Source organism: Chiloscyllium punctatum, chromosome 25 (genome assembly GCF_047496795.1).
Source record: "Chiloscyllium punctatum isolate Juve2018m chromosome 25, sChiPun1.3, whole genome shotgun sequence".
In the NCBI taxonomy this organism is placed as follows: Eukaryota; Metazoa; Chordata; class Chondrichthyes; order Orectolobiformes; family Hemiscylliidae; genus Chiloscyllium; species Chiloscyllium punctatum.
This window is the reverse complement of record NC_092763.1, coordinates 33,061,694-33,073,154: the sequence shown is the minus strand read 5'-3', so window position 1 is coordinate 33,073,154 and position 11,461 is coordinate 33,061,694.

Genomic DNA, 11,461 nt, shown 5'->3' with positions numbered 1-11,461 from the left:
CTCTAGCTCTGTATTAGTGTAAATAATAATGAAGCCTTCATTCACATTGATATGACCAGACTTGATGATTTCAGTATACTCCTGGACCACCTCCCTTATTCTATCCTCTATAAATTCAAGGTTCAATAATTCTGCTGTCCAAGTCTGCACCAAATTCAGTTCATCAATTGCCCTGTTCCTTGCTGACCTACATTGCCACCTGGTTAAATACTTGATTTTGAAATTCTTATCCCGTTTCCAAATCCATCAACAGATTTACTCCCTTCCAATCACTATATCTTTGCTAACTGGAGAAAACTTCAAGATATTTGTGCTTCTCTCAATCTGGCCTCTTGAACATTGAAGGTTAAACTCTGAAGGTTCCTGCATCAACCTCACCAACTCTCTCTCTCTTTTCTCCTTTAAAATATTCTTTAAAACGTATTTCTGACTAAGCCTTAATACCTCCTTATGTGGTGTAGTTCAGACTTTGCTTTAAAAATACTCTTGCTAAGGACATTAAATGTGCTATTATAAATGCAAATTGTTGTTGATATCATCCTACTATTTCTGAACATGAGATGATTTGTATTACAAAGAGGCCCATCCACTCTGTAGAGAATTAATTTGCTAAATAGGCATGCCAGGAATCTAACCTGCAGACACAAGTAAACTATTAAAAACATTTCTGAAGTTAGGTGACTCGCTGTTTGTAATTTTGCAGATAAGAGCATAAGGTTGGAGAGATTACTAGAGGTGCGCTGTAATGTTCTATGTTCTATAATCCTGGCAGGACTTTCCCAGCAATTCAACACTGAACTATCATCAATCTTACTCACAGCTACAGGAAGAGGTTAGGCGGCTGCAAGCAGCACAGTAATGAGTAGTGGCTGTCACAATGTAACCACAAAGTCACGCTCAAGCTGCTTATTAGGGACCTGAAACCAATGGCAAGAATATAGAGGCTGAGATACCTGAACCACATTGTCCAGTGTATTGCAAAGGATGAAAGAACAGATTCAAAATGGCTTTATTTCACCTGAGGCTACCAATGTGATTAACATCTTTGTAAATAGTGTTTAAGTGGAATTTCACAATCTGCAAAACCAGGTGAGTCACACATGGGGAGGGAAGGGGGGTTTCTTAGATACATGCTCAGCTATAGGTGTGTTGATATTTTTAGAATCAATGACCTCACTTGTAGGAAAAATCAAAGTGATTTAGAATGTCAAAGTTACTCATTCTTTAAAATGAAACACACACCTAATTTGCATTGAGTTTCTTTCTGGGTGAATCATTTTGCAGTTAGAAGTGGATGAGGAAACATTGTGTCACAGCCACACAGGAAATAACTGTAAACATAGACCTCTGCTTCTCCCACAGTATCTGTAACCTTTTAGATTCTGGTTGGGAGCAAGGAGACAAACTAAAAAGGATGAAGGTTAAAGGATCTGATATCCCATTTTAGCCCCCTTCATTCCTCTCTAAATTGGGAGGAAATGACTGTGTTTTAATCAGACAACAGAAAGCTACTCTTGACCATCAAATTCATCTGCTTCCAACTAGAAGTGACTGAAAATGAAATTGCAAGAGTCTGTGATGTTGTCACTCCCACATGACTTAAGTTCAAGCAACATTTTGTCCCAAGCCGTCTGTTCAGCCACATTGAGAAATGTCCTCTTTGAGCAAGACTTGAAAAGGAAACCAAAGAATTACAGTATTTGGGGACTTTCAGACTTCATCTCCACCCAGAATATTTTAAATTCAGTTTGGCTCATTTCAGAAATGCTCAATATAATGATCTATTACAATGAAGCTCAAAGTCCTTTACATTTACATTATCACCACGATATATGAGACAGATTCGAACAAGTATAGATGTATTCTATTCCTGACCACTATCCAATGACCTCTACTGGAAGGTACAAGCCATGGCAGAATATTTTACAAAATTCATGTCTACTGCAAGCACTCCTGGCCGGCCTACGTAGGTCCGAGTAAATACATTGCTGCTGCCCATGATCTAATTGACACCAAGTCATGCTTGCTCATTAAGAACATTGGAAGACGTGCAGGCCATTCAGCCCATCTTTCCTGCCCCACCATTCAATTGGATCATGGCTGATTCTATCTCAATGTCACTTTCCCGCACTCTCTCCCTATCATTTGTTAGCGGTAGTCTCCAAATAATCTATCATAGAATCATCAACTCATACAGTAGAGAGGAGGCCCTTTGGCCCCTCAAGTCTGCATGGACAAAATGCTACTCTACATCTACATTCGCCCCAAATTTCCAGCATTTAGTCCATAGCCTTGAATGTTATGACATTTCAAGTGCTCATCGAAAAAAGTTTTAAAGTTGTGAGGCTTCCCACCTCAACCATCCCCCCAGTCCATGACATATCGGCAAGAGTGATCTTCACATTGTCCTTGCGGAGACAAAGTCCTGCCTTCACATACAGAATACTCTCCATCATGTTGTGTGGCACTATCACCATGATATATGAGATAGATTCTAACAAGTATAGTGATTCAAGATTGGGCATCCATGAGGTGCTGAGAGCCATCAATAGCAGCAGAATTGTGTTGGACGCAATCTGCAACCCCATGGCCCTGCATATCACCCAATCAACCATTACCAACAAGCCAGGGGATTAACCCTGGTTCAATGAAGAGTGCAGGAGGACATGCCAGAAACAGCATCAACCATACCTAAAAATGAGGTATCGATTTGATGAAGGTATCAAACAAGACTACTTGCATGCCACACAGTATAAGCAGCAAGTGAGAGACAGAACTAAGTGGTCCCTATAACCAATGAATCAGATCTAAGCTCTGCAGTTCTGCCACATCCAGTCATGTGTGATGGTGGACGGTTAAATGCCTAACTGGAAGAGGGGCTCCACAAATATTCCCATCTTCAATGATGCAAGAGCTCAAGATACCAGTACCAGTGTTTTGGGTCCAGTTCTGAGGAAGAGTCACTGGACCCGAAATATTAACTTTGATTTCTCTTCACAGATGCTGCCAAAACTGCTAAGCTTTTTAAGATTATCCAAGCTTGGGCTAACAAATGGCAAGTAACATTCGTGCCACACAAATGCCACACAATGGCCATCTCCAATAAGAGATAATCTTAACACCTCTTGACATTCAAAGGTGTCGCCATCTCTGAATTCCCCACTTTCAACATCATGGGGATTACCATTGACCAGAAACTCAGCTGGACTCACCAAACAAATACAATGGCTACAACAGCAGGTCAGAGGCTACAATTACTGTGGTGAGTAACATAACCTCCTGACTCCCCAGAATCTGACCATCATCTACAAGGCACAAGTTATGAGTGTAATTAAATATTCCTTTCTTCCAATTAATCTTCTTTTGTGTATCCTGATACTTACTTTGACTCTGTAGGTAGAAATATATAGGGGCCTGAAGGATGTGAGCTATGATAAGAATTCTGGTAGAGTCATGTGAGAACTCTAGTGAAGCCTTTCTCAACACTGAGACCAACTTGTTGCATTTTTTTGACTAATTTCTGGATTTCAAGACAAGATTCTTGCTGGGCAGCAGTGAGTTGCTTATTAAGAGGGATGATTGTTTGCTAATGACTAACTGTGAATCTCACCTCATTAATTTGCAGTTTTATATCCTAACATCTGCCACACACAAACTAGACATTGCAAATTCTCAACATGCAAGTCAAATCCGGTCTGGTGATTCCAGCTTGCTGCTTGCTCCAAAAGACTGTCATTTTGGACACAAGGCACTGACACCTCAGGGCATATCCCATGGGCATTGGTCACATGCACCCCAATTGATGGACCTTGGCATCATCCGAGTCCTTTTGGCACATACCTGATCCATTTAGAGTCGGCTTCTGTACTTCAGTGCTGCACCTCGCACAGTCAACTCTCATTGTAATGCTGCAGCAAGGATACTGTGTACTCAGGGATATGCACCCAGCACATGGACTCAGCCCAGGCTGCAGCTCCAGATTGTTTGCTTTCTCTATTCAAGCTCACTCAGTCTCAGCCCATCTGGATGCTCACAGCATTGCTGCCTGGCCTTTCCTTGCCTTTTTGCACTTTGCTCCTCTGCCAGAGAAAGCAGCCTCACTGTACTGTGTATTGACCTGCCATTTAGCACAGACACAAAGTCACAAGGCATCTCAGCTCCAGGATATGTCAGCAGGAGTTTCTCAGAATAGTGTCCTAGGTCCAACCATCTTCAGCTGCTTCATCAATGATCTTCTCTCCATCATCCGGTCAGAAGTGGGGATAAGCTAAAGTGAGGACTGCAGGTGCTGGAAACCAGAGTTTAGATTAGAGTGGAGCTGGAAAAGCACAGCAGGCTAGGCAGCATCCGAGGAGCAGGAAAATCGACGTTTCAGGCAGAAGTGGGGATATTCACCGATGATTGCACAATGTTCAGCACCATTCACAACTCCTCAGACACTGAACAGTCTGTGGTAAAAACAATGACTGCAGATGCTGAAAACCAAATACTGGATTAGTGGTGCTGGAAGAGCACAGCAGTTCAGGCAGCATCCAACGAGCAGCGAAATCGACGTTTCGGGCAAAAGCCCTTCATCAGGAATCCACTGAACAGTCTGTGTCCAAATGCAACAATATCCAGGCTTGGGCTGACAATTGGCAAGTAACATTCATTCCACACAAATGCCAGGTATGAACATCACTAACAAAAGACAATCTAACCACCACACCTGGTCGGATTCAATGGTGCTACCATCACTGAGTCTCCTACTATCAATATCCTGGGAGTTATCATTGATCAGAAACTCAACTGGGCTCACCACACTAATACAGTCACTACAAAAGGAAGTCAGAGGCTAGGAATACTGCGGCGTAACTCACCTCCTGACTCCCCAAAGTCAATCCACCATGTACAGGGCACAAGTAATAGTGTGATGGAATACTCCCCACTTGCCTGGATGAGTGCACCTCCAAAAACACTCAAGAAGCTTGACCATCCAGGACAAAGCAGCCCACTTGATTGGCACCACATCCACAAGCATCCACTCCCTCCATCACCGACGCTTAATAGCAGCAGTATGTTTATTTACAAGTTGTGCTGCAGAAATTCACCAAAGATCCTCAGACAGCACCTTCCAAACCCATGTCCACTTCCACCTAGAAGGACAAGGGAAGCAGATGTTTGGAATACCACCACCTTCAAGTTCCCCTCCAAGCCACTCACCATCCTGACTTGGAAATATATCACCGTTCCTTCACTGTTATTGGGTCAAAATCCTGGAATTCCCTCCCTAATGGCATTCCCTAATGGTATACCTTCACTCATGGGCTTCTGGCGCAATAAGTCAATAGATCTAATACATGACTCTTTCTTTTACTTGACCAAAACTTCATTATCTTTATTCATCCATTGTTCCCTACTCTTACCAGCCTTACCCTTTAACTCTGAACTCTCAGTAGCCTCCCACTTGTCAGACGTCCCTTTACCTTGGAACTTTAACTTATGGACTAGGCCTATCCTTTTACATACCTATTTTAAAACAATTAGAATTATCATCACTAGTCCCAAAGAGTTGCCCCACTAACACTTCAGTCACCTACCCTGCCTTATTTCCCAAGAGAAGGTCAAATTTAAGTCTTCAGAGTTACCTCATTCTTTGACTTAATCTTTTCTTTCTTTTTGAATTAACTTACTCTTTTTAAAATCAGAATATCTTCATCTGTCTTTCCATGTTTACAGCCAGGATTCCCCCCCCACCACCCCACCAACCTAATTAAAGATGCTTGAAATGGAACTAACAAATCTCCCTGCCAGGATGCTGGTCCATTTTCAGTTCAGGCAAAACCCATCCCTTTTGAACCTGTCTTTTTTGCCCTTGAGGAGATCCCAAAGATCCACAAATCTGAGTCCTTACGCATTGCCCCATACCTTCAGGCATTGATTTATCTGTCCTATCTTTTTATTCCCATTCTCACTAGAACATGGCACCGGGAGTAAATCAGAGATTACTATCTTTGAGGTTCTACTTTTTAACCTTCTACCTACCCTCCTTCTCTAACCATATCGTTCTTTCCAATGTGTGCAACAACTTCTGGCTTCTTACTGTCCCACTTGACAATGTGTGTCAACAGTTTTGAGACATCCTTGACCCTGGCACTAGGAAGGCAATATACTATCCTGGATAACAGTCAAGGCCGCAAAATCTCCTGTTTGTGCCTCTATCAGGAGAGTCTCCTGTAACACAATTACTCTTTTAAATCTTGACTAACCCTGCTTAACATAAGATTCATTCTTCCTGTCCAAGATCTGACTGCCACTTCTAGTTTTCTCTGAGAGACTATCCCCTTCAACAGTATCCAAAGTGGATTATCTATTTGAGCTATTTCTATAAGCAATCTGTTTTGATCCCAGATGATGGTAGCACAGGGCAAGTGATATCCCAGAATGAAACCTGGCTTCAAAGATCATATGCTTAATTTTTGCAGCAGTTAAATGTGGTGATTAGAGACAGAAACAGATTTACTTATCCGCAGATGTTCTACAACAGAGCACAAGTCTATTATACAAAAGGGAAAAATCAAAGTTATACCTATAAGACAGATTAGAAAGATCTTAATGTGTTCAACAAATCAAAGTTTCCATTTGTTTCCAATAATAACTTTTTACAGATACTCAATAGCAGAGAAATAACATTTCTATCTCAGCTCTATCATTTCTTTAACTGACTCTTTTCCTTAGACTGCTGAGATAGTTATATAACTTCTTTCCAAGTCTACTACCATGAATGTTTTTCAAAACTGATGACTTAAACCTATTTTAAGTTTGGATAGCTGGAACAGAGTTTCAGACAGACTGAAGCCACTTCCACCAGGTCAGTGATGCCCCAAAATTGAGAAGTTCATTCTTCTGCTCAGAGGAAAATTGTTGTTCCTTTGAATCTGAACTCTTGATTCTTCTGAAATAAAATCAAAAGCTAAAGCAATGACTTGTTGTAAACTCAGCAGTATAAACATTCCATCCAGTAACACTACATGTATCCTGTTTGGCAGTTGTCTGGGTCACATGCTTTCATGGAAATTATGCAGTTATGTCACTGTTTCATTTAATGTTCTCAATGTTTACAGGAAAAGTCATTGCAAAGTCTTATTTCTTTAAACACTGACTAAACCAGTTTGCAGCTTGATCTACGTAGAGTCTGACAAGTAATAAAAAGAAATTCAACTTAATATTAATAATTGAATAGATAACACAACATGATTTCACATTTTAAGATTTTTACGGAAACAAACAAACTCAAAGTACTATTGACAACAATCTATTTGGGGAGGCAACTTAGACATTAAGTTACAGAATTTTTTTTAACATACACAAAAACCTTGCTATCACATATTTATTATAAAATGTAGAAAATGGTGTCTTTGAGACACCAACTCTCTTTCATTAAGTAAGTAACTGGACCGTTTAAAGTTTATTTACATCCAAACATTATCCAGTCCTTCCTGGGGCCTTCGAGGTAAACAGTCTGACTACTGCAAACGTGAATGTTCTTGCCGTTGACTTTAAATGTGAACATCTTACACATTCTTTCCATCAAAACAATCCTTTACGTCTTCCTTTAATGTTTAGCAGCTACATCACCTACCTGCCACCTAGAAGATTTCAGCAAAGATTACTTAAAATAATTTTATCTAAATTAAAATTGCTTTCCAAAAAATAACAATCTTGTAAACCCCAAAATCGATATAGAATCCACACATGATTAAGTGGGATTCCTCCATCCTTTCTACCACTATACATGGCATGGATACCACATTTGGAAATACCTCACAAGGTGGTTCAATGTTACTGGTCAAGGACAACGCAAAGTCAACAACTGTCTTCATTCTTAGACTTCAACACAGCACAATATATTGTACTTAAATGCTTAGCACTGCTATACATGCTTTACTTTCCTTGTGTGTTCATGCCCATGTGCTCATGTGAGTCTTTTGGAGAGTAATGTCATCTGATTTTGTTTGGTCCAGTGTCAAATGATCTAACTCCATCCACACAGTGCTATTTATACTTCATGATGTGAAGCCCTGTGATGTTATCATGTGGTTACTCCAGGATCTTGAAGTCCTCATACATAAAACCCTCCTTCCTATCCCAACCTTAACTCTCCAGTGCTGCACTTGCCACACCGTTTAACACGACCTTTCTGATATGTAAGGATTTGCACAGGTGCATGTGTGTATATCCTGTAATAGCAAGAAGGACTAGGATAAATCAACCTCATGCCTTTCCAACATTACCAACAAGACCCTAGAAGGGAAAAAAAAACAAGAGATATGAATTAATTGTGGCAAATGAACAAATAAGACAGTTACCACATTCATGATTCCTATAGATAAATCATTGATGAAATCAACACAGAATGTGTATCAAAGACCTGTAACCAGCTATCTGTATGTGTTTTCTCTATGTTTCTGATTGAGAGAGCCACAGATGTACCATTTATCTTCAAAGAATTTACCTCTACATCTGGGTAGTGGACAATTTGTAGTAGCCCACTTTCAGTCTGTGCCTCTTCTCTGCGCACAAGGAGTGAGAAAACAGCCTGGTGAATTATTGGATGTCAGGTATTACCTGAGAAATGCAATGTATTTAATGGGGATGCCTATGAGTTAGATACACTACATTACATCAGGATTGCAGTGAGTAGCGTGGTGGATGGATTAATTGGTAGATGAAGAAGTGAATCAAAAATGAAGGATGAGTTCTGCAGAAACTTAAATGAAAGTGAGGAATATGATGGAGTATCCTTGATAAGACAGAGTAAGAGGATGTTTTGTACACCACATGATGGAGATCAAACATTTTCTCTTTTCCTATTAGGATTAAATCACTAAACCACTTTTACGTTGATCCAAGACTGGTGACAAAATTAACTGCTCACTTTGGCAAGAATCTCCAACCATGCCTTTTTGGTGAGAACTGTTGTTTTTTGCTCCCAAAAGTGGAGAGACTTATGTTCCTAAAGCCCCCAACTGTATCCAGTAGATAGGGAAGCCTCCCCGAACCTGATATAATTAAAACAAAGAGCTACAGATCCTGGAGATCTAAACAAACAAGAACAGAAATTGCTGGAGATACTCAGCATGTTTGGCAGCATCTGTGGAAAGAACACAGAGTTAATGTTTCATATTCTCAAACAGATCATTGTTTTCAGCAAACGGCCTGGCTTTCAGGACAACACCATACAACCTTGTCACGGTAGACGCTGCAAGACAAGTCAGAGTGTCAACATGGATACCACCATTACATGTGGGAACACTCCCACCACATATGTGGCAAGTACTCATGCGACTCGGCCAACGTTGTCTATCTCACACACTGCAGGCCAGGATGCCCTGAGGCTTGGTACATTGATGAGACCGAGCAGAGGCTACAGCAATGGATGAATGGATACCGCATAACAATCATCAGGCAGGAGTGTTCCCTCCCATTCGGAGAACACTTCAGCGGTCAGGGACATTTCACTTTGGACCTTCAGGTGACCATCCTCCAAGGCAGACTTCGGGAGCAGCAACAATGCAAAGTGGCCGAAGAGAGGCTAATAGCCAAGATCGGTACCCATGGGGATGGCCTCAACCAGAACCTTGGGTTCACGTCACACGACAGGTGACCCTACTGCATTACACACACACACACACACACACACACGCAGACCCTCTTTCATATACAAGCTCTCTTTCATACGGTCACATATACACTCCCACACACACCCTCTCACAGACTTATACCTCTTTACAATCACACACATTCACATACACAGACTTTCTCACAGACACTCATACCCCTCAATGCGCGCGTGCACACACACACACACACACACAAGTTTGTGGGGTGAATTTGTACTTGCAGAATTACATTTTATTTTGCTCAAGAACTGCATGAATCCATGTAAGATTCTTTAACTCCCTTTTCTCGATTAGAATCAGTCTGACTATTGGGGCACAAATAGCCTCACACCAGGCACCTCACACCTTCTGGGCCAACATGGCACCTATTGTTAAAGTTCACTTGAGAACATAACTTTAAGAAACGTTCTGGAATTTACATATGAAAGAACTGAAATCAACATGCCCATTCTCAAAAATGAGAGACTTAACAAACAATCCAGATCTTTTTCAATATATAATTTCAATTACATCACACTGTAAACTTTTGCTATAAATTCTGTGTCCTACGATCTTATACAGCACAAACACCTGATGAGGGAGCGGCGCTCTGAAAGCTAGTGCTTCCAAATAAACCTGTTGGACTATAACCTGCTGTTGTGTGATTTTTAGCAATATTCTGGAGATGCTTCTTGACAACAGTTTGTAACAATTCGTAATAATGTTTACATGTGATCTTCATTTGAGAATATACCACTGCTAAATCTTCTGGCTACCATCTAGTCCCCTGATGACTGATGCTTTAAATGCTGAGAGTTTAGAGCTGTTTGTGTTTAATAGAAATGCTATTCTGTCAAAACAACAGTATTATTTTACACAACAGCTGAATCTTCAGTGTTGGCATGAGTGTTGCCACTGGAACACTTACACATACAATTGGCTCCTGGTTAATTAGCTTCTATTTCTTCAAAGACAATGCAATATATAACACTCACCATTCTGACTTGGTAATACATTGCCATTCCTTTATCGTCACTGATAAAAAATACCAAATTAAACTCTTTACCGAACAACACTGTCGAAGTACTTTAATCACGTGCATTTCAGCAACTGAAAAATATATTTAACCACAAGCTTATCAAGGGAATTGGGGATGGGCAAGAAATGTTGACGTTGCTAGCAACACTCTCATGCTTGAACAGATAGTAAAAGACATAACACAAAATAAAGGAACTTGATAAAACCTAACTAGTTATTCACATTGTCACACTTTTGCAGTCCATGATAAAGCTGACCCTTTGGGAACTGAAGGCAAGGCCTACACTTAGAAAGCAAACAGCAAGGTTATGTAGTGGGACTCCAGTTCAGAATTAGGTTTGAATATATTGACAGTGGTAGAAAGGGAGAGCCCTGACATGTGTATTGACAAGCTCTTTTGGTCAATAGTGACCTATAGCATTCCCAACAATGCTGCTGTCTTGCGATTGTGTAAGCAAAATAGTGATATTTCACCATTGAGGTTAAAAGCACACCCTCTGCTGGATAATGAGAGGTTTAGCAATATACATTCTGTTTCAGAATAATTTACACGCTGAACATGTACAGAATTATGCCTCTTGGTTCTAAGAGGCATACTGAAAAATATGGATTTAATTTTGGAATTAATAAGTGTAATTTTAGAATTTCTGAATTTCATTCACACAGAATTTAATTAGGGTTGAGATTTTAATTTTTTTCTTAACATTTTCATCCTGTTTCTTATTTCCCTTAACTCCTAACTCCCCTTTCTAGTTCACTTTCTGTACATTGTTTTACAGTGA